Source organism: Danio rerio, chromosome 20, assembly GCF_049306965.1.
Source record: "Danio rerio strain Tuebingen ecotype United States chromosome 20, GRCz12tu, whole genome shotgun sequence".
Classification (NCBI taxonomy): Eukaryota; Metazoa; Chordata; class Actinopteri; order Cypriniformes; family Danionidae; genus Danio; species Danio rerio.
The window spans coordinates 8541159-8565807 of NC_133195.1; the positions used below are offsets into that span (position 1 = coordinate 8541159).

The 24649-nt window shown below is 36.8% G+C and overlaps 1 protein-coding gene across 29 annotated transcripts in view; it reads right to left on the reverse strand.

Moving 5' to 3' along the window:
• dab1a (DAB adaptor protein 1a) overlaps positions 1 to 24649 on the reverse strand; it is a 696745-nt gene that overhangs the window by 240473 nt on the left and 431623 nt on the right. For 10 of the 29 annotated variants that reach the window (XM_073933222.1, XM_073933210.1, XM_073933209.1 and 7 more), the window contains one exon: positions 6189 to 6226. The gene's annotated coding sequence lies outside the window, so the exon portion shown is untranslated. 29 annotated transcript variants of the gene reach the window in all.

Genomic DNA, 24649 nt, shown 5'->3' on the forward strand with positions numbered 1-24649 from the left:
GGCTAATTTGTATGAATTCATACAATCTAATTCATACAGTTTAGTACAATTTGCTCATCCCCCAATGAGGGTTGGGGTTAGGGGTGGGGTTGGGTGCCACACCTTTTTAAAATCGTACATTTTCGTACGACTCAACTCATATGGTTTTGTACGAATTAGCAACTGAACTGACAAAACTTTTTTGTCAACATTTCCATGTGAGATCAGGCTGGGAAAACAGGCCACATTTTCAGCACCTCTTTCAGCATCACATTCAGAAACAATACTGCTCAAGAGCACAGCGGCGAAATGCAGGACGAGCAATGACAGCCATCTCACAATCCACAGCAGGAGTGTACACCTGCAACCCTCCATCTGCACCATGATCCCAGCATCATGCACCCTTCAAAGCCCGTAAAACACCCCCTTTCATCTCTTCAAAAGCAGGACATCAGAAAATCAAGAGCAAATATTATGATGGGCAGGCATTACGCCGGGACCTTCATCCAAACAGAGAGCCCATTAGGAACGTGTGTGACAGTGAGCTCCATTAACTCAAAGTGCAGCCTCTCTTTGCCCTCCAAAACCCTTCTACACCTGTGTTTGTGTGCAGGAATACAGTCGCTGTAGTAAAGCCACTCACACCACTTCACATTACTCTTGTTACTATAGTAAACAATTAGGATGGTTTATCTGCTACAAAACAAAATGAAAAAAAAAAAAAAATATATATATATATATATAATATATATATATAATTTTTTTTTGGCAAATACACAGTTATACACAGTATAATATGCTATGGAATCCAAATACAACCAGCTGTGACATTTAAAAAAAAAAAAAAAATGTAATTACTACCAAAATTAATCAAAATATAAGCCAAAGGTATGACCGGTAATCAGGTATCAATGCAGACTGTGTGTTTAGTTGTTCAGTGATGTAGATGCTATTACTACTGATGTATGATGCAATTTATGTTACGTCGCTGTAGCATACTATGGTGAAGCAGACAGTAACGAGTAAGAAAATGCCCTAACTACTTAAGAAGCAGACAATTATACACAATTCAAAGCTTGTGAGTTTGCTAAGACAGACTTTTAATGACACTGCAGGTACAGTAAAACTGAAGACTCCCTATCTCATTGCTTGGGAGGATATGGAAGCTGTAAAGCCATAGCTCCACCTCTCTGTTGACCCTTTGACTTGGTGTGTCCATGAGGTAATGTTTCCTCTCCTCTCTTTGCTGATGGATCAGCTGATAGACGAGGCCTTTTGTTAATGTTAGTTTCATTGCCGACAGAACTACCATGGTTTAATTTTTTTTTTACAAGTTGTTTTTCTATAGTTTATGACAGAAATGCTCTCATTTAGCCATGTTCTTTTAAACTAGGCTTTTTTTAAACCAGTAGGCATCTTAATGTAATGTTCATACTTGATTTGTGCACATGATGTATGCAACAGTTGTCAGGGTTCGGTGAGGGGAAAAGGAGCGAGGACTCAAGTGCAAACAATAATTTGGTTTTATTAAAAATAAAGTACAAATAAAACAAAAAGGCAAAATAAACTACCCCGAGGGGGAAAACATGAATCAAAAACAGACAAACTTGGCTGGGCTGGGCTGGCAAGACATGACTGGAACAGGAACACAGAGGGAATATCGACGACGAACTGACAAAGGACTGAAAACATGAGGGGGATTATAAAGCAAAAAGTAAATTGACACACAGGTGAACACAATTAACTAATAATGGGTTAACAAGGAGGGTGGGACTAGACAATAGACGGGAGAGCGCATGACACAGAGAGACAATACAAGCCATGCGCTCACATAACACAACACTGAAGCACACGACAAAAGCACGTGACCAATGTAAACACCGAGCCATGTGCTTTGACAAAAGACGCAAGACACGAGCACACGATGAATGAAAACACTCACCATGCGCTCACATATGCAGCATGCATGCTTCATCCCAGCGCCGACCAAAACCGAAACCAACAAGACTGAGACGCTGGGAATGAAACACCATGCTGCTGACAGACGAAAACACAAACACGAGTACAAGAGCGCACGCGTCTGAGGGACGCAGAGCGCGCACGCAGCCGCGTCAAGCAGGAGCGCGCACACTCTGCGTACACCCAGGACGGCGCGCGCGCACACAGAGACAGAAACAGGACCAGACACGAGTAGTGTCCGAGATCTGCCACCAAAACAAGAATTTACAAGATCAGAGTGGCAGAACCCTGACAACAGTATTATTTTGGTTCCGTGGTGGATGTTGCGCTCTTTCTCTCTCATGAACATGCATGTCACTTGAACCATGAAAAGAAAACGTCTGCTTTTCCTGTACAGCTTAAACATGTTTGGTGATGATGGAGGCGGGTGTGTCGAGTCTCCAGAAGTTCAGTAAGTGTGCGTGCTTGGAGATGTGTGTAGGTGCAGAGAAAACAGTGTCAAACAGCTGTTTGGACTGTCCTTTTGCAAAATGCGGCTAGAAGTCCTACACGGTGGTAATAGTTTGATTGCAGCGTTTATATATGTGTACTGCACTTCAATAGTGCTGCTTTCAGCACATCTGACTCAGGTGAGGGAAAAAAAAGCAGTTACGTCACGCCTGCCCAACCGAGTGACATGTGCGACACAGAGGCCAGCCTTACCAGGTGTATGCAAAGCAATTGATTTGCGGTTCAAATTCAATCCTGCTTCCAATCTTTAATGCTAATTTCACCCTAACGCTCCATCTTGCTAACATTCAACTCACAAGACAACTTTTTATCTCAATGAGAAATCGCGTCGCAATATGATCTTGTGACACCCTTAATATTAAGAGTTAATTTTAAGCTATCTCACGGCCCACATGCAGGATCTCTGAGGCCCACAAGTGGGCCGCGACCCACAGGTTGAGAATCCCTGATCTTGATGTTACCAGTATAACAACGTCTCAAGGAATGAGAGATCTGAACATTCATAATTCAACTTTTATCTACAAACCATAAAATCTAATAGGGGTGTCAAAGTTAATTGTTTCTTCGGTGCACTGCGATGCAGACGCGGACAATTTGGTATCGATTCAGTAATAACCATAACCGGTTATTATGTAGTGACGTCATTTATCTCCTGTGCGCTCTGTCGGTATTTACAACACTCAGCCAACTCAGGGCCGGCCCGTGGCATCGGCACCATAGGCAAATGCTTAGGGCGCTGTATATCCAGTGGGGCGCCAGAAATGAGCGCGCTTCAGTTGGTTTTGTTTTCGATTTTCCTGACACACATTCAGATATAGACGGCAATAACTCAAAAAACTCTTACCCTAAAAAGATCTAAAGTGTGTTTTCTACAGAAAGACAAAGCTGGTTATGTTTCACAGCTGTCTTTCTTTTTTTCGCTCGACATTACGAGCACTGCTCCGTTTAAGCCCTCGCAGTCTGCGTTTACTTTAGCTGGCAGAGCTTGCGCTGAGAGGAGCTCTCTGTAAGAGACCGTCGGAAAAGTGCTTATTTTTTTCGTTTTTTTTTCCGTTTTTCTGCTCCGCTCAGCGCGAGCTCTCCCTGTTGCAAGGGCTTAAGTGTGTTTGTTTGTGTGTGTTTGCGTGTGTGTGTTTGTTTGTTTGATGCTGTCTATGTTTGTGAATGTATTTGAATGAGAGACAGTGTGGTGCTGTGTGTCTGTGTGTTTATACAGACAGCATGTTATAGCCTCCCCCCTAAAATATAATACTATATATGGAAAGCATCGTCAATGCACCGTGATGCACCGAGATATCGAATTGAACCGAATCGATGGCATGATAATCGTAACCGAACCGAACCGTGAGACCAGTATAGGTTCACACCTCTAAAATCTGAGCCAAAAAAAAAAAAACAGCTGGAGGTACAGGTATCTCCGGTGATCAGGTATCAATGAAGACAGGTATCATCTATGTTTGTAGGAATACAGTAAAGACAAAAGAGCCAACAATACCACTTAACACTACACATTTTTATAGTAAAAAAAAGTGTAGTTCATCTAGTTGCTGCCACTGCAACATCATCTCAATAAATGGGTGATTTGAGCATCAGCCTATTTAACTTTTATATATTAACAAAAAATCAAGAAAAAAAAAAAAAACAGCTGGAGGAACATGTATCAGTGCGTGTATGGTGATCAGGTATCATTAGAAGCTGTGTGTGCAGGAATAAATACACAAGACCACTTAACCAGTTAAAGACACCCAGACCACTTATCGTATACTTCATAAATTCATTCATTCATTCATTTTCTTGTCGGCTTAGTCCCTTTATTAATCCAGGGTTGCCCAGGGTAACGCAGCGGATGCCCTTCCAGCCGCAACCCATCTCTGGGAAACATCCACACACACATTCACACGCACACTCATACACTATGGACAATTTAGCCTACCCAATTCACCAGTACAGCATGTCTTTGGACTGTGGGGGAAACAGGAGCACCCGGAGGAAACCTACGCGAATGCAGTGAGAACATGCAAACTCCACACAGAAACAACAACTGACCCGAGGCTCGAACCAGCGACTCAGCAACCTTCTTGCTGTGAGGCAACAGCACTACCTACTGTGCCACTGCTTCTCATATACTTGTAACATAAATTATTAGTGTAGTTCATCTACTGTAGTTGCTACCAGTGCATCAACCTTACAGGGAATGAGTTATCTGATCATTGCCCTAACTCAACTTTTATATTTGAATGATAAAATCAGAGACCAAAAAAGCAGCTGAAGGTACAGGTATTGCCGGTGATCAGCTATCAATGGACGATGTGTGCAAGAACAGTGCTGAAGCCAACTGTCACTCAGAAAACTAAATGCTATTGTATTTAACAAAGCAAACAGTTAGCATCCTTTGTCGAGCAACTAGGACTGCAATGAATTGCACATTTACATAGAAATTCTGAGACAATAAAACCAGCTAGGGGTACAGGTATTGCCGGTGATCAGGCATCAATGAAGATTGTGCAGGAATAAGGAAGCAGCATGAGAAACACCCAGACCACTTAATGCTATTAATGTTAACATAGTAAATGATTAGCTGCCTTCACATAGCTCCTACCCCTGTATTGGAGCCTCTATAAAAGTCTAATTTTAAGCAATTCTACTTTTAAAGTGCCCTTATCATGGATTTTTTTAAATGGCCTTTTATACAGTGTGCAAGCTGTAGGTGAATGAAAACATCCATCTGAGTTTTAAATCTAAAACAGCACTTAGCATCCTGCAAAGAAGAGGTTTGGATAAAAGAATTGCTGAAAAAATCATACAAGAGTTGTTAGGGAATAAGGGAAAAAGAAGTGCATATTATAATACAATGAAAGTGTTTTTTGACCTTAAATGCATATCATGCTGTGGGCAAAAAAGCCAACTGGAGACAAAAAAGGAGGTACAATTATAAATATAAGTGAATAAATTCATAAATTTTTCACTGCTTTTTCGTGGCTGGGTTGCGGACGCAGCAGTCTTAGGAAAGAACCCCAGACTTCCCTCTCCCCAGACACTTTCTGCAGCTTCTCCAGGGGGGATCCCGAGGTGTTCCCAGGCCAGCCAAGAGACATAGCCTCTCCAGTGTGTCCTGGGTCTTCCCCGAGGCCTCCTCCCGGTGGGAAATGCCTAGAACACCTCCCTAGGTAGGCGTCCAGAAGGCATCAAAAACAGATGCCTGAGTCTCCACAGCTGACTTCTCTCGATGTGGAGAAACAACGGCTCTACTCTGAGCTCATCATGGGTGACAGAGCTCTGAGATCTATAAGGGTGTGCCCTGCCACCCTGCGAAAGAAACTCATTTCAGGCAGCTTATATCAAAGATCTTGTCCTTTGGGTCATACACCAAAGCTCATGACCATAGGTAAGAGTAGGAACCTAGATTGACTGGTAAATCAAGAGCTTTGCCTTTCGGGTTAGCTCCTACTTTACCACAACGAATCGGTACATTGACCGCATTACTGCTGCCACTGCATGAATCCGAGTATCAATCTCACATTCCATTCTTCCCTCATTTGTGAACAAAACCCCATGAACTCCAAACTCCTACTCTGTTCATACAGGGACGAGACAGCAATTAACGCAGCGCCACTGACCCCATACTCCAAGTGCACCTTCCACAGAATTCCACAGAATGCGACGAGGAAATAAAAAATTAAAATAAATTCAAAAAAATGATGGAAATAAATTAAGTTGGGAGGGAAAAAATGTATTCTTACTTTTGTGAGTGAATGCTGTTTGGGGAAACATAATTCTCCTGCAAGAAAGCACAAACATGTTGTGATCCTATTATTTGTATGTCCTTTTTCTGCAGTTTGTTAATAGAATGTGATGTAAAACAAAATGACAATTACATCTAATGAACAGTAACAATAATCTATGAAACTACTATTTATGTTATATCTTATTAATTGACTGACTGACTGACTGATTGATCATCTTGTGCAAATTTGTAAATGTGTCTGGTGGTAATTCATTCTGAGAACTGACATATGGAGACAGTCAGTAAAAAAGTCAAAAGTGTTACAGCACCTGCACTGTTTCCATTAACCTTTATATCAGACACAGTCCAGAGAGAAAGATGCTACTATAGTCACATGAAGCAAAATGAGAATGCAGCATTTGGCCATTTTTCAAATCATCTGGTCAATGGGAAAGTGTTTTATTGGCCTTGTGGAGCAGAGGAAGCTTAAGCTCATCAGGACAGCTGATATAAAGCTATGTTGTCTTTGTTTATTACCAGTGAAAATACCATCTAATGCAAGTTTATTTATTCATCAAATTATCTGGCTGTCTATGTCCATCCATCCATCCATCCATCCATCCATCCATCCATCCATCCATCTATACCTTGTTAATGTATTCATTAATAAATCTGTTTGTTCTTCTTTCCATCCATCCATCCATCCATCCATCCATCCATCTATCTATCTATCTATCTATCTATCTATCTATCTATCTATCTATCTATCTATCTATCTATCTATCTATCTATCTATCTATCTATCTATCTATCTATCTATCTATCTATCTATCTATCTATCTATCTATCTATCTATCTATCTGTCTGTCTATCTGTCTGTCTGTCTGTCTGTCTGTCTGTCTATTGTTAATGTATTGATTAATTTACTCGTTTGTTCTTCCTTCCTTCCATCCATCCATCCATCCATCCACCCATCCATCCATCCATCCATCCATCCATCCATCCATCCATCCATCCATCCATCCATCCATCCATCCATCCATCCACTTTTTAATGTATTGATTAATCTATCTATCTATCTATCTATCTATCTATCTATCTATCTATCTATCTATCTATCTATCTATCTATCTATCTATCTATCTATCTATCTATCTATCTATCTATCTATCTATCTATCGTTAATGTATTGATAAATTTACCTATTTGTTTTTCCATCCATCCATCCATCCATCCATAGGTTGTTTGCTCTGTCTATCAACTGATTGGACTTTCAAATATCATTTTTTTAAATGTCAATTGATTGATTGATCTTTATTCAAAAACGTATTCTATGTATTCTAAATATTCAAATAAATTTTTAAATATGAATATGAATTATTGTGCCAGTCATGTATAACCAACATCAATATAAATGTCATAACCAAGAAATGGCATCCCGTTCGGTACAGCTGAACATGATGCACAAAACGTTTAACTTTTTGAACTGATCAAGGAAAGAGTATATGCGTATCGGCATCGAGCATAAATAAAGTCTTCCTTCATGAAAACGCACTTTGTCTTTGTACCGAAGGAGAATGCAGTCTAATAACAACATCTGACATAATTCCTGTCAGATCCTCGCTCCTCGTCTCTTTTTCACAGTCTTTCCAAAACAGATTATCACTGTCTGCAGGGAATCACGCTGAAAACAAACCCCAGAAAAACTGTATGAAATCAACTGAGTGAGTGTCACGCCATGTGAAGGTCCTTGTCAGCTCAGAGGAACATTTAGAAATTTCGGGAAATGCTCTTGTTGTCTTTACTGTGTCACTGTGAGGAATGTTGTATAAAAACTCAAATGTATTCATGATTTTTGACCTGATGTCACATTTACACCTTGTTGACATTCTTTGTGGATTATTTAATGTTGCTAGGGGTAATAGAAGAACACAAGATTGAAAAGAGATATAGTAATGAAGAGACAGTTCAACAATATGTAAAATATATCATTGTTTATGTTCATTCAAACTGTATAATACCCAAAAGAGTATTATATACAAATTGTACTGTGTCATAAGTTATGTAAGTATATATTAGAATTCATACATTATTCTGGAATAAAAATGTTGTTGTGCTCGTTTGACAATTAGAAAGGCCTGTATTTTGATATATTCTTGCACAAATGGCTTCAGAAGAAATTATTTTACTTAAAGAAATTTATTTTTCATTCATGATGGATGCAACAATACTTTCATTAACTATAAAAATAATAATAATGATGATGATGATAATAAAAATGATAATAATGATAATAATAATAATAATAATAATAATAATAATAATAATAATAATAATAATAATAATAATAATGCTATGGTTACTACTACTACTACTATTATTATTATTAATAATAATAATAATAATAATAATAATAATAATAATAATAATAATAATAATAATAATAATAATAATAAAAATTTAATAACAACAACAGCATTAATAATAACAAAAACAGTAATAATAATAATAATAATAATAATAATAATAATAATAATAATAATAATAATAAATACCCAAACAAATAAATTAATGCAAACAAACAAATAAATAGTATTAATACTGAAAACCAAACCGATTTTTACATTATTCTAAATATGATCAATCCAAAAACAAATACATATACACCTATTTACAGATACAATACACATACAATAATCATAACATAAAATCAATTGTTTCAAATGATAAGTCTATCTATCTATCTATCTATCTATCTATCTATCTATCTATCTATCTATCTATCTATCTATCTATCTATCTATCTATCTATCTATCTATCTATCTATCTATCTATCTATCTATCTATCTATATATCTATGTATCTATCTATCATCTATCTATCTATCTATCTATCTATCTATCTATCTATCTATCTATCTATCTATCTATCTATCTATCTATCTATCGATCGATCGATCTATCTATCTATCTATCTATCTATCTATCTATCTATCTATCTATCTATCTATCTATCTATCTATCTATCTATCTATCTATCTATCTATCTATCTATCTATCTATCTATCTATCTATCTATCTATCTATCTATCTATCTATCTATCTATCTCTATTGTCTGTCTGTCTGTCTGTCTGTCTGTCTTATTATTATTATTATTATTATTATTATTATTATTATTATTATTATTATTATTATTATTATGTAGTAGTAGTAGTAGTAGTAATAGTAGTATCATTATACAATATTCATATTATAATGACAATAATATAATGTCGTTCTGTCCCTTCAACACCAGACTGAAAACAGTCAACACAAACTTCTATCAGACGAGGTAAAATATTCCTCAGTGGTCTGTAATGAGAGTGTCAGGCAGAGAACATTACTAACACACACACACATGCACAAACACACACACACACACACACACACACAGTGTCTCCAGGCCAGTAGCACTGCAGTGGAGGTTATCAATCCTGCTTTGTGTGCTAATGATGGTGCCGCACACAGCAGTCAGAGCACAGGCAATGAAAGAGGAGAATCTACTGCTGGCAGCCAGAGCGGTGCAGCCATCAGATGTGACTGGAATAAACAAACAGCAGCGCAAACGCAGACACACATACATCGCTGCTGCTTCACTGCAAGTAAATGGGTGTTTCACTGCAGGTAGTACACACACACACATGCAGATACACCGTGCCCTCAGGCCCGGGTTTGTTTGTTGCACACCAGAGGTTTGAGATTTGCATCAAATGTATTCGACAGCGCAGTTTTCTGAAAAGATGTACGATTTGCTGCAGTGGATTTAGTTTACAGAAAAGCAGAAAATGTATAAATGCTACCAATAAAGAGAGGGCATTTTATCTAATTACATAATATACTTTGATATGTTTATATATAATAATATATAATATTAAAATATCTAAATAATAAATAATATATAATATTTTTTTAAATTTCCTAAATTATGTTTAACAGAGCAAGGAAATTTCTGATAATGTCTGATAATATTTTTTCTTCTGGAGAAAGTCTTATTTGTTTTATTTTGGCTAAAGTAAAAGCAGTTTTTATTTTTAAACACTATTTTAAGGACACAATTATTAGCCCATTTAAGCATTTTTTTTTTTTTTTGCTAGTCTACAGAACAAACCGTCGTTGTACAACAACTTGCCTAATTACCCTAAACTGCCTAGTTAACCTAATTAACCTAGTTAAGCCTTTAAATGTCACTTTAAGTTGTAAAACAGTGTCTTGAAAAATATCTAGTAAAATATTATTTACTATCATTATTGCAAAGATAAAATAAATCAGTTATTAGACATGAGTTATTAAAAATATTATGTTTAGAAATGTGTTGAAAAAAATCTTCTCTCCGTTAAACAGAAATTGAGAAAAAATAAACTGGGGGCTAATTATGACTTCAACTGTGTGTGTGTGTGTGTGTGTGTGTGTGTGTGTGTGTGTGTGTGTGTGTGTGTATGTGTGTATATACAGTATATATAATTAAATTTAACTGAATAACTTTAAAAATTGTATTTTAACATTTAAATAATATAACTGATGTAAATAATTTATCTTGATACTTTTTGTGAGCTAAAATATTATTGAAATTAATTATATATATATATATATATATATATATATATATATATATATATATATATATATATATATATATATATATATATATATATATATATATATATATATATATATGCTCCAATTATGATTTTTGCAGGTAATACAGAGTACCGATTTCTTGTCATGGTGATCGTCCCATACAGATTCTGATGTTTCAAGCTTTATAGTGCATATTTTCACAGTAAGTATGAATCTAAAGTGGCGATCTAACCCTACCTAAGAAAATAAATTAAGGATGCTGCATAATATTTCTTAGACACGTCTCTTATAAATATTTAGTTAGACATGTCATGTTCAGAGGCATCTTTTTAGAAAACAATAGATTAAACAAAAATTGAAATGCAAAAACTTGCATAGCTTCCGGGGGACGTCATAAGATTGGATGAGACACTAGATTGGGTCTTCGCTCCACTGAAATCACAGCAGCTCAAAACAGTAAATTTACAATGGCTGCAACAAAGAGACCATCACTTGCCTGAGTGGCACCAATAGACTGTATAAACACTTTATACACATCTGTATGTACTTTATCTCCTATGACTTGAGCGCAAACAATGCGATATTTAGTTTTTCTGCAATATACACACTCACCAGCCACTTTATGCTGCCATGTGATTGGCAGATTACATGCCCTATAGGTAAAAAAAAAGATGTTATATATATATATATATATATATATATATATATATATATATATATATATATATATATATATAAGTTGCCAGAGTAACTGAGTTTGAACTATTGTAAATTTGATTTATGAAGCCAAATTTGTCATGAATAAACCTGACTTACCAAAATAAGCCTGGCTTTTTCTTTAAGCTTGGTTTATGGAACAGGCCCCAGGTTTAGCTTGTTGTCACAAGAGTTGTCACAACAATGCTAGGTCCAGTGTGAACAAAATAATTGTGTTTAAATTTGAATTTAAATAAATCCATAACCCAAAAGTTGGGGTTTGCCCATATTTAACCCATATATTTTCAGAGAGTCCATAATTCTAATGTAATGTGTGTACTTATATAACTCATTTAGTGAGTATGGCTGTACACCCAAAGTGCTTCACAGTCATGAGAGGGGTCTCTCCACATCACAACCAGTGTGCAGCATCTACTTGCTTAATGCGAAGGCAGCCACAGAACAATGGTGCCAGTGCACTCACCAGTGATAGAACCAATTCTAAATATTAAATATTTCTAAAATAACACTGGACACCTATTCAATTAGGGTCATCCCACATTGTAAATGAGAGCACTACCCTCAGTGTCGCAGCTTCCATTAAATCAAGATGTTATTCTTGCCACCGATGTGCACAGCGCCCACGTTTCCCTGCATGTACCAGCATGTATGAATGTGTGGCCAATCGCCAGCCAGCAGCAGGGGATGTTCATCCAGCTAATATCTCTGTGCCATTTTAATTAAAGCCAACAATATCTTATTTAACGCGTGGGTCATGAGTCGGTACAAAAAAAAAGACCAGCATGATTTCCTCCCGCCTGCAACCCAGCAAACAAGGCCTGAGGAGAAAACAAAGCTGTGGTTTCCAGCAGAGAGGAATGCCATGCTCGCACCCACGGATCCGGTTAATATCGGATAAGACATAACAGGTCGCACACAGTGTTGTCAGAAAGCCAAACAGGGATGTGTGTTTGATTAGGAGCCTCTCGGTGCTATTTTGAAGGTTCTTCTGTAAGGTTTGATAGATCAGCCTCTCTGTGTGAAATTTAGCAGCGGTGCAGTGATTTCAGGTTTCTGCGCTCTCTCTCTGTCTCTCTCTGAGTTTTGACTGCTTTCAGGTTCAGCCACATATTATTGAGCTGCTTTATAATTTCCCATAAGGTAACGGCCCACTGATTGAAGGCAGGAATGTTTAAATATTGTAATTATATGTTGAATCTACATCATCACTGATAGCGTTATCAAATAAAGGTGTTTCTTCGACTATGACCATTTGTTTATGTGTGGATAAAAGCCTATTAAATCTATTCATCTACAAAATTTAGATTAACCTGCTCACTTCATGTGGATTTTTATTCAGGGCAGGATCTCTCAGATCTGATTAAAACAATTGCAAATATATCAAATGATGCATGTAGACATGGTCAAGAAGTTCAAACTGAGCATTAGCAAAGAGAACTAAAGTGATTTAGGTCATTTTAGTTTGAAGTTGTTGGTGTCACATGGGTTGGTCAGATTTAAAAAATCTGCTGATCTACTGGGATTGCCATGCAAAATCCCAACAGAAAATGGTCCAACAAATGTACATATACAGTAAGTGCCAGTGCTGTGTAACAGAAAAATACACTGTTGATGCAAAAGGTCGGTAGATAGAGAATGAAGAAATTGGTTTAGCTGTTTAAAAGGCAACAGTGACCCAAATTACCACTAGTTGCAAATAAGATCTGCAAAAAAGCATCTCTGAATATACAATACATCAAACCTTGAAGCAGATTATCTACAACAGCAATAGCAGCAGTAGCAGAAGGAGAACAACAACAACAACAACAACATGAAAGCATGGATCCATCCTGCCTACTGTATGGTTCAGTTCAATTAATGCACACTAATGGCTCGTTTCCACTAAGCGGTATGGTTTGGAACCATACGGTATGCAATTGTTTTCGTATCCACTAGCAAAAGGTAAAGGGCGCCAATGTTGAAAAATCTACTTTTCAAGCTGTTTGGACAGACATATGTGTAGGTATAGTGTATAGACCAGGGGTGGGCAAACTCGGTCCTGGAGGACCGGTGTCCTGCACAGTTTTGCTCCAACACTAATCAAAAACACCTGAACATGGTAATCAGTGTTTTCAAAATTCAAAATTAGAGTTGGAGCTAAACTGTGCAGGACACCGGCCCTCCAGGATCAAGTTTGCCCACCCCTGGTATAGACTGTCATATTGGGGTGATATAAACGCACCCGGTCCTTTTTTTTTTTCAAATTTAACAACAAAAAAGCGGTGGACGAATTGGAGCTGTTTTCAGACCGACTGCAACTTGACGTAGAGTGCGGTCCCCTCGCCCACCAATATTGATTGACAGGCGTGCATTAACATGTCTCTGTAGTAACGCATATAATCATATCAACAAGACAAGATGTGCGCAAAGCAACCGGGAATAAAAGATCTGTCCAGTTTGCTAGGAACACCAATCATCATCAAATGTGATCAAGAGTGAGTTTTACATGTTTAAAATGTTTTAAAACAGAGCATGTGTGTAATGAATTTCAGCGATTTACTTCAGCTTTACTTCATCAACACATTCGCATGTCAGAACAATTATAAAAGAAGACACTTCAATCCTGGTTTGTGGACATTAAATCAGGTTTATTTTGTACATTAGCATAACAGATATCCATACAGCAGTGGAGATTAACTTGTATCCTGTCACATATGCGTGCAAAGCTAAACGCGCTCGCTGTCTCTGTGTGTGTGTGTCTGTTCTATGTGTGTGCACGTGAACTTTGTAAAGACATTGTGTGTGACTCATCGTTGCAACTCCCCAACAAATGCCTCAAAATATTCATTGGTAAAGTTCTTACTGTAGTATTTCTCACAAACACCACATGAGATCTGCTTCCTTAGGCAGCCGAGGGCAGCGATTGAGGCATGCTGCTGACAGGCACGTAGGAACGGTGGGCGGGGAGGACTAGCCTTAAAGGCGCAGTACAAAAAATCAACAACAACAACAAGCTTTTGCCAGCTATAAAACAGAAACCTCAGACAGCTATAATAAATAATTTGATGGGTGTTTTGAGCTGAAACTTTACAGAGACATTGTGCGGACACAAAAGACTTATCTTAAATCTGGAAAAAGGGGTAACCTAGGTGCCTTTTAAACAGTAAACCATACAGTAAAACAGTAAACCATACAGTCCTTTTTTGACCCTTTCGTAAGAGTACTTAAATCAACAGCTGAACACTTACTAGTTTACAGAGAATTCTGCATGCTATAGGGAACAACAATACCGAAAGAGCCATTTTTAGCACAGCCAAATCTCCACCATAAAAATACATTGACAAATAGCAATAAACCATGGTTTAAAGCATGGATTACACTTCCTGATTACCTGACGCCAAATATCAACAGTAAAAATTTAATTTGCTATGGTAAGAGAAGCTGTGTGAGTTTTTTTTTTTTTTTTTTTTCATTATTTAATGAATGATTTGTGCCACAGAACCCAGATGCTGACATGCAATCAACACGTGGTGGCGTTTGAGGTGTAAGATGCAAAGCACAGACTATTCTGGAGGTAATTAATAATATAAAAACAATAATACTGAAACGGCTAAGGCATTTTAGAATGACCAAAACAACATTTCAGATGATTTACAATGTGCGCAGCCTGCTAGTTTGTCCATTCACACACATTTTTATCACATGATCTCTTCTACCAAAAATCACATGACTTTTTTAAATGCGCATGCTGGAGTTTGTTTAGTAAAGGTGTTTTCATCATAGATTATGAGCATCTTTTCACATCGAATATAAAGTTTATCCTACTCAGTTATGCGCATATATTTGTTATGCATGTCTTGGCGTTATATGATTCCATGTCTTGGACTCATGAAATAATTCAAATGAGAGCATCCAGAAGGATTTGATGGAATAAACCTCATTGTTAATTCTATCTGTGTTCTCAGGATAAAATATTGGTGGAGACAAGACACAAAAAGGCACCACAAGTCTGTGCAAATGGATTAACAAATAAATTATAAATCCTACCTATTCCCGTCATCATGCCGTAAAATACACCTCATTATATATCTCAATATACAATAGAGGACGGGAAATGGAAAATCCACCCTAATACTCAACCATACAATAGATTTGGTAGGAACAGGAGTAGAAAAAAAAAAAATGAACATAAAACTAAAGATCACACCAATGTCTCAAGACACTCATTATACTCAAATATGCATGCGAGAGAGGGTTTCTAGAGAGTAAACCCTAAAAAGGAAACACCTCGGGGCCCAATGAAACGCTCCGATAGCAGATCAAAGTTTTTGGCCGTATTAAGTTTTGTTCTGATATGATTGTAAAACTTTAGAGCGAGATTGAGATGAAGCCCTCGAAGGCATGTACTGATAAGGTGCTTCATGTGCATTAAGACTAATTAAAGAGTTAAATGTATTCCAGTCTCATCCTCCTCCTCCTCCCTCCTCCACAGAGGGTTCTTTCTGGTGAGGGAGATTGCAGAGATACATTTATGTTGCCCTTAGGTTAACGTTTGACTGCCATTTTGCCTTTCATTCAGACACAAAAGCTAATTCTTAAAGGTGAAGTAATATTTTTTAAGGGCATTTCTAGGGAATTGGAACTTTCATATGAAGTATATGAATATGGGGTCTGAAACTCTCCATGGTTATTTCCAACCTGATGAAAGATGCAGGAGATGAAAATGTGTGTCTATTTATTTATTCATTTTCCTTCGGCTTAGTATCTATTTCAGAGGTCGCCACAGCGGAATGAACCAACAACTATTCCAGCCAAAGTGTTTATTGATATTGTAATATATTTATACAGTGATTTTTTATTTATTTATTTATTTTTTGTCATAATAACCATGCTGTGGAGTTGTCATTGGCCAGAAGATTCATTCATTCATTTTCTTGTCGGTTTATTAATCCAGGGTCACCACATCAGAATGAACCACCAACTTATCCAGCAAGTTTTTACGCAGCCGATGCCCTTCCAGCTGCAACCCATCTCTGGGAACCATCCACACACACATTTACACACATTCATACACTACAGACAATTTAGCCTACCCAATTCACCTGTACCACATGTCTTTGGACTGTGGGGGAAACCAGAGCACCCGTAGGAAACCGACGCGAACGCAGGGATAACCTGCAAACTCCACACAGAAATGCCAACTGAGCCGAGGATCAAACCAGAGACCCAGCGACCTTCTTGCTGTGAGGCAACAGCACTACCTACTGTGCCACTGCTTCGCCTGGCCAGAAGATATTTTTCATTTAAGTACCACTTCAAAGTTAAATGGATTTCCTATGATTAGGTGATTTGTTTTACTTGTAAACCATTAACATTTCTTCAATTTTTTTTGTTTTTATTTTACAAATATCTGGCAACGTTTCTTCCCAATTTCCCAACAATAAATATATGAATCTTACCGGCAAGGACTGGCATTCCACAGAATGGCTAGGAAATGAATGGAATGCCTAAAATTGAACATCAAATTATGAAGTAATTCCTACTTTATACATTGCCTAGGCATTCTATAAAATTAAGAGTTGTTGTGCGGTAAAGTATGTAACTAATCTACCCCCTGTCATTTTTCTTGCTGCTGATGTTGGTGGTGGCAGTTGGGTCATTGTTTTATGATGGCGATTAAAGCATGTGAGTGTTGAACGTTATTATAGCACAAGCGCATTGGCGGTGTTGCAGTCGATTCTGTTCCCTTCTGGAATTTCAGTTCCCCCTCTACGAAGCGTGTCCACTAACAGCTTATGCAGACATACCTAAACACAACTGGGTGTACGGAAAGCAAAAGTACAGATTTTTTTTCCGAACTTGAAAATGAAAAGGACTAACATAACTGCAGGCCTACGTGCAATATTAAACTAGGGTGCATAAACTTAAGACATTAGAAAAACGCTAAGAATACAAACAAGAACCACAAAAAATACGTAATGGGAGTGTTAGATTATTTATATTATGCTACTTTAGCATTGAAAGACATGAAAGCATTGCTCATTTTTGCTTTCCGTACACCCAGTAGTTTTTGATTATGGCTAAACGAATCAAGCTCCAGTACACTGCTTCACTGCGAGATGTATTGTTTTTTTATACATGTTTCGAAGCCTCAGCGCAAAATGTCATTCAATGTCATATGAAATCACTAATTTCCTCCACTTAAAAATATATAAAGATCAATAAATGCTTTTATTGTGCTTTTCTGATACTTTGCCTAAGTTATACTTGTCCTGTAATGCACAGGAACAGTATGTCTAGGAAAGGTATGCAAAATCTTTACATAAAACTGATATTTCATACTTTGCCTAAAACCATAAGGCATTCTATACATTTCCTAGGTATTATATACAATAGTGGGATTCCACACATTGCCGGTAACATCCTCATTCATTTTCTTGTCGGCTTAGTCCATTTATTAATCTGCAGTCGCCACAGCGGAATTAACCGCCAACATATCCAGCACATTTTTACGCAGCGGATGATCTTCCAGCTGCAATCCATCTCTGGGAAACATCCACACACTCATTCATACACTATGGACAATTTAGCCTACCCAATTCACCTGTACCGCATGTCTTTGAACTGTGGGGGAAACCAGAGCACCTAGAGGAAACCCACATGATCACAGGGAGAACATGCAAACTCCATACAGAAACGACAGCTGAGCCGAGCCGAGGTTTGAACCAGCGACCTTCTTGCTGTGAGGCGACAGCACTACCTACTGCGCTACTGCATCGCCTTGACGGTAACATATAAACTGTAAAAAAAATGCTGGGTTCCACACAATTCGTTCATGTCGTTCCAACATAAATTGATTGAGTTGAAGTTAACTTAATCTTTTTTACTAATTTTAGTGGACTGAACTTTTAAAAATGAAGTTTTCCTCAATAAAAACTTAAGAACATGGCACCTTTTTTATCTACAGCTGTATTTTTAACACAATAGCAGTGATAATAAAATAAAATTTAATAAAAAAAAAGACACTTTTGGCCTTTCATGCTCTTTAAACAATGGGGAATATGTTTCATTTAAAAGTCTCCATTCATTTGATACTTTTTAACAGATGGATTTGCTCATCAGTTTGGACTTTCAGCAGTGAAAATTAAACCACACTTAACTGAACTAGGCTGAACTTTAACTCAAACTAAGCTGACACAGCTTCAAATGACTAGAAATTATATGCTTTGGCACAATCTACATTGTAAAAGTGCTATAGATAACAAAAAAATTAATTGAATTAAATAAATTTTAACCCAACATAACTGCTGTTGCACCGAAGACTCAATACAGTACTAATCCGTCCAATAACAGCTCGGTTTCTCACATAATAGCCTCATTTGATGCTCCACCCTGCTCGATTTCCACAGACACTAAAATCCAAAGCTGAGAGGCGTCAAAGTATGTCAGAAAAAGGCAATTTAAGGATGAAGAGATGAGGACAGTAAAGCCCACATTTGAACTTTTTGGACCCTAAACAGAAACACGACTTCAGTATAGACACTACGTAAATGAAAAATGTACCACACAATATTTTGAGGCAATATGGTGATAATTGCATTTTACTTGCGGATGTCTGTTTGAGAATGGAAACTTAATGAACTCAGTGCAGCATTTGAGTCCTCCTGGGAAGGTCTCGCTTTAAAGTCTGAAAATCATAATTACAGTGCAACATGAAGTGTGTTCAAGGGATTTTAGTGGGAATAAAATGGACTTGCTGGAAGCATTTAACACAGGAAGCTTTTTAGTGCTAATGCGAGAAAATAAAGGACAAAAGATGCACATTAGGTATGTAATTGAATGTATTTACCATGTTTGGAGCGCCACAGAGAATTATGGGAAATGTGGTTTGGTCAAGTGTTCTTATAAAGTGATTTTTGGCTAGCTTTATTGGCAAATAAAGAATTAAAGTCTGCGTTGAGATGCACAAGGTGGAAAGTAAAAGTGAGATCTTCGCTTCAGTGGTTTACTCGTTCAGAAAACACTTTAACAGACGGCGATTGTTCCGACCTTCCTGCCTTTTCATTCTACACGGTGTCTTTGTTGGCACTTCCTGTTCTTGAGACAGCCAGAGAGCTTTGTGTGAGTTCTGTCCCTGAAAAGCCATTCATTTCTCACAGTAACAAAACAACACAGCCCACTCCAAACCTGCCAGAAAGAGAGAGAGAAAGAAAGAGAAAGAGAGAGAGAAAGAGCAAGAGCTAGATGTTTGTTTGTGTGTCTCAGTAGGTGAAACATGACATCATTTCCGACTAAAAAATGTTTGGGGGGTTGGTGGTGGTGAAAATGCAAACTTGTGAAAACGAGAATCAAAGTGCCTATTTATTGGAAAATAAAAAGTATATAACTTCCTGCTTGCTTTTTGAGTGAAACCGCGATCACACTGGACTTTTCTCGCCATAGACTTCTATTCATACGCACACGAATGCATCAGACAGGAATTGTAAGCTCGTGCAGCAAGTTTCGCAGTTCGCAAGTTCAAGCTTCCTGAACTCTGACATGCAAAATCGCATCACATGATTGCGTAAGACCAGTCGAAGATCAAAATCTATACAGGATTTTAAAATATGAACCAATATCTCGCTTTTTTTAATTTCTAATTATTTTGTTTATCCTGCCCTTTTTCACAGTGCCGTGCAACATAATTTTGCATGCTAAAACTCGAGTGTGACAGCAGCATACCGCTAAGAGGATTCTTGAAGGCTGCTGATTGGCAATTGTGCTCAAATGCGCAACAGATTTGACTGTGATTGGCTGAAATTATCATTGATTTAATCATTTATTTATTTTAACCAGTTAAACTCTGCTGTTATTTTGGAATTTCCGCCTGGATTTTGCCTAGCCAAATTTAAAAGCTTCCCAAATCCACATGCAGAGGTGTAAATGCAAAAATTTGGTATCATTTTAAATAAAACCCTTTGAATTTTCATAAAACACTATTAAAAGTGTTTAAAATAACTGTATATGTTGTCAGTGTTATAATAAACACCTAAAAAATATACTAAAATTTGAAAATGTACCTTATAGGTACTGTGTGGTCTAGCTTGCTGTAATTAATATTGGTGGTTCCTGCACATGTCTGTAATAATAGGAAAAAAAGAAAAATGTCTGTACCATAATCTATGCAAAAGTTATTTCAGAATAACAGAATAACTGATGAGAGGTGATAAACAAGCCTAAGGGACCAATAATTTTTACATATTTCACTATTCTTTTGTTTGATCAAACATAATTCACTGTGTTTGGACCATGTCAGACATATAAAAGGATTACTTATGTACATAACCTCAAAAACAGAGGAGAAATGGCCCTGACAGCACACAGCATAAGGTAAGAGATGACAGCTGTCTGTGCTATCTGGGGCTGCTTAGTGATCATAAATGTATTGTTTTCATTTCTGCGCCATGGAAACACCGCGATTCATTCAGCAACTGTTTGATATGTGAATATAATTCAGTAAAAAGAATGCTAGAACCAAGCACTGGCAAGAGCTTTCATTTGAGCTATAACTTGTACATGTGTCATATGAAAAATATGAAAATGAACCAATGCAAAAACCCAGTTCGGGTATCGAAAATACTGTGTATTAAAGTGTAAATAACTTTTGTACAGTAGAATAAAAACCAAAGTTATGCATATGTGCACAAAATATGGATTCTACACTTTCAAACGAAACCACTTAAGGGGGTCTGCTGCAATGCTAGTCTTTTTAATCTTAAAGCAAATGTTGATGACGTCACGGACGCGGTACCGGGCCCGCAGAGTTTAACTGGTTAATTACTGACTGGTATCAAAGCTTTTGACAACCCTAGTAACACCTCCAAAAATATGTTCATTGATTCACCTTTTTCACCAGTTTGCATGTTTTCGCATTGTTATGCGGAATACAGTATTTTTTTGTTGTCTTTAAAGTCTGATTAACCTCAGCAGTTTTGCCTCGAAAACGATACATTTCCAAATTTACAAGATTTATTACGATTAACCACAGTAAAAACAAAAGTATGTTTGGACATAATAAATGTGTGTGTGCAGTGTATATGTTTTATGTATACTGTATGCAAATACATACGGTTGCATATGATTAAGGTAAATGTTTATCTAAAACTAATTTAGATATAAAATATGTGTATATCATATGATAGAAACTCTCTTTCAATATATATATATATATATTAAAATATCTATGTAACAAAATGATTTTGAATATTTTTGTTTTTATATATGTGTGTGTATCACATATACATTGCAAATGAAAGTGATACACACAAATATAGTATCTCAAAACAAACTTTTATTTAGGAAGCGGTTGATCATGATTAATCTTTGCCCAACGCTAAAATTTACCCATTTGTCTCCAACAATATAAAGGAAGAGGAAGGGACAATATAGTAGCAAATAGAATAAATAAATAAATAAATAAATACAAAAATAAATAAATAAATAAATAAATAAATAAATAAATAAATAAATAAATAAATAAATAAATAAATAAATAAATAAATAAATAAATAAATAAATAAAATTTGCAATAATCATATTATTTATCTTTAACAAATCTGAATGCGTGTAAGTTTGCTTAAAGTTATTTTAAATTAAGACCAAGACATTTAATAACTTTTTTTTCATTATTAATTATGAGCTTAAAAAAACGTTGGCTAAAATTATGCATTATAAGCTTACATTATAGAGAGAAATAACAGATGAACCTAGACTGCAATAAGAAAATAAAAGCAGATCAATGTTGATCTGTCTTTAGAGCTGTCAGTGCAGAGATGGACCAAACAACATGCCTATACAAAATATTATAGGACTAAAATATCAGATCATAATTTCCGTCAATTTTCTATGGCTCTCGTCAATATTTCAGCATGGTGACATGAAACACATTTCCCAAAAGGAATGGCATCCCACTCTTCTCATAATTCTTATTCATATATATATATATATATATATATATATATATATATATATATATATATATATATATATATACAGTTGAAGTCTGAATTATTAGCCCCTTTTTGATTTTTCTTCTTCTTTAATTTTCTACACAATATTTTAAGGACAAAATTATTAGCCCCTTTAGGCAATTATTATTATTTTTTTTTATTCGGATCTTCTACAAACAAACCGTAGTTATACATTAGCTTGCCTAATTACCCTAACCTGCCCAGTTAACCACCAGGTTCCAAAACAAATGTCTAGGTGTGAAAGCACCCTTGATGTTAGTTCATGAGTTTACTATCACAAATAATCAATGGCCAATACATTTATTACAGGGATTGTTTATGTTAGTTAACATTAGTTAATGAAAATAAAGTTGTATTGTTAGTTCTTGCACAGAGTATCAACTAATGTAAACAAGCATGAATTTGGCTGTTAATAATGCATTAGTAAATGTTGAACTAAAATTATTAAATGCCGTATAAGTAGGCTACTGTTCATACTTAGTTCAGGCTAGTAAATACATTAACTAATGAACCCTTAAGATGTGTGTACATCAGATGCTGAATGTACAAATAAATTGCTCAATTCATGCGTAAATAGACCCATGAATATTTAAAGTTTGCTCTCTTCATTCGATCTTCAAATTTGCTTCATTCGCACTTAAAATTCAATTCACAATAGACATGGATTTGCGTCATGGGCAGGGCTTCTGTCTGCCCAGGGATTCTAGCTTCATTGCTAAATGGCTAATATGTATTTTATTGAAAGAGTAGCTGTTTTTATGTGCTTTAGGAAGGATGAAAAACAGCATATATTTATTCGGCACCGTGTCTGAGTCCACTACATCCTTTCAGAGGTGCACCCAGCTATGTGAGTTCATCAACTCCTCCAGAAACTATACCTGGATGATGGAGGCATTGTGAGTTGCTTCTGACTGAGCTGAGCCCAGTTTGATGAGCTGTTGTCCGGTGTCGGCAGGAGGATTACCCCTAAGGACTAGTGATGGGTCGTTCATAAATGATTTGTTCATTTTGAACGAATCTTCAATATGACTTGGGAACTACGAGTCCTCTCAGGGAATGATTCAGTCATCCGCGCGTGCGCACATTTGTGCAGGTAGTATCGTTAATTTCAAGTCTTCATCACAGTGGCAGAAGCCAATCATATGCGTTTAGAGCCGGAAAAAGAATTGATCCGCTCACCTATCGAGTCCTCTATCGGGTCTGAGTCACTCGTTCATCATGAGCCAATCATATGCGTTTAGAGCCGGAAAAAGTTTTGATCCGTTCATCTCTCGAGTCTTTTATCGGGTCTGAGTCACTCGTTCATCACGGGCCAATCATACGGGTTTAGAGCCGGAAAAAGAATTGATCCGTTCATCTCTTAAGTTCTCTATCGTGTCTGAGTTACTCGTTCATCACGGGAAAATCATACGCGTTTAGACCCGGAAAAAGAATTGAACCGTTTATCTCTCGAGTCCTCGGGTTTGAGTCATTCTGTCACGTGATGAACGAACGATCATGGCTCCTATCGGCTCAGACTGTGCATTGATTAAGATTATATGTGACTGTCAGTGTAACGTGAATGAACCCCTGACATTTGAAGACATGAAGAGATGAGCTGAGCAAAGAGACAACATTACCTTCATAGACAAAAGAGCAGGTAAACATTGAATTATTATTTTCTCCTTCTTATATTCTACTTATGACTTATTTGTCATGCAATCAACCTTTCGGGCTAGTTGTAGATGTGTTTGGAAGCAATTCGTAACATTTTAATAATATTTAATAATTGAACCAAATAAACGAAATGAATCGAAAAAAGATTCGTTCATCTTAATGAACGAGACTCAAAGATCCGAGTCAGTAAAATGATCCGAACTTCCCATCACTACTAAGGACACCAAGAACAAGCGCTACATCATAATCACGCCTCTACAAGAGCAAGCTTATGATTGGTTAAGTGTCTGCTAAAGTTCAGACTTTCCAAATCAAGCAATTCGCAGGTTAAGAGCGTCAAATGTGCAAAACGCTTAACTCGCACCACTTAATTTACGCCGCAGGATGTTTATTCGCGTCTTTGCATTGATTTAACATGTGAATCCCTCATGCTTGATGCTTCTTCCGCATCTGGTGTGAACGCAGCATTATAGGAAAGTATGACCCTACAGTATATTC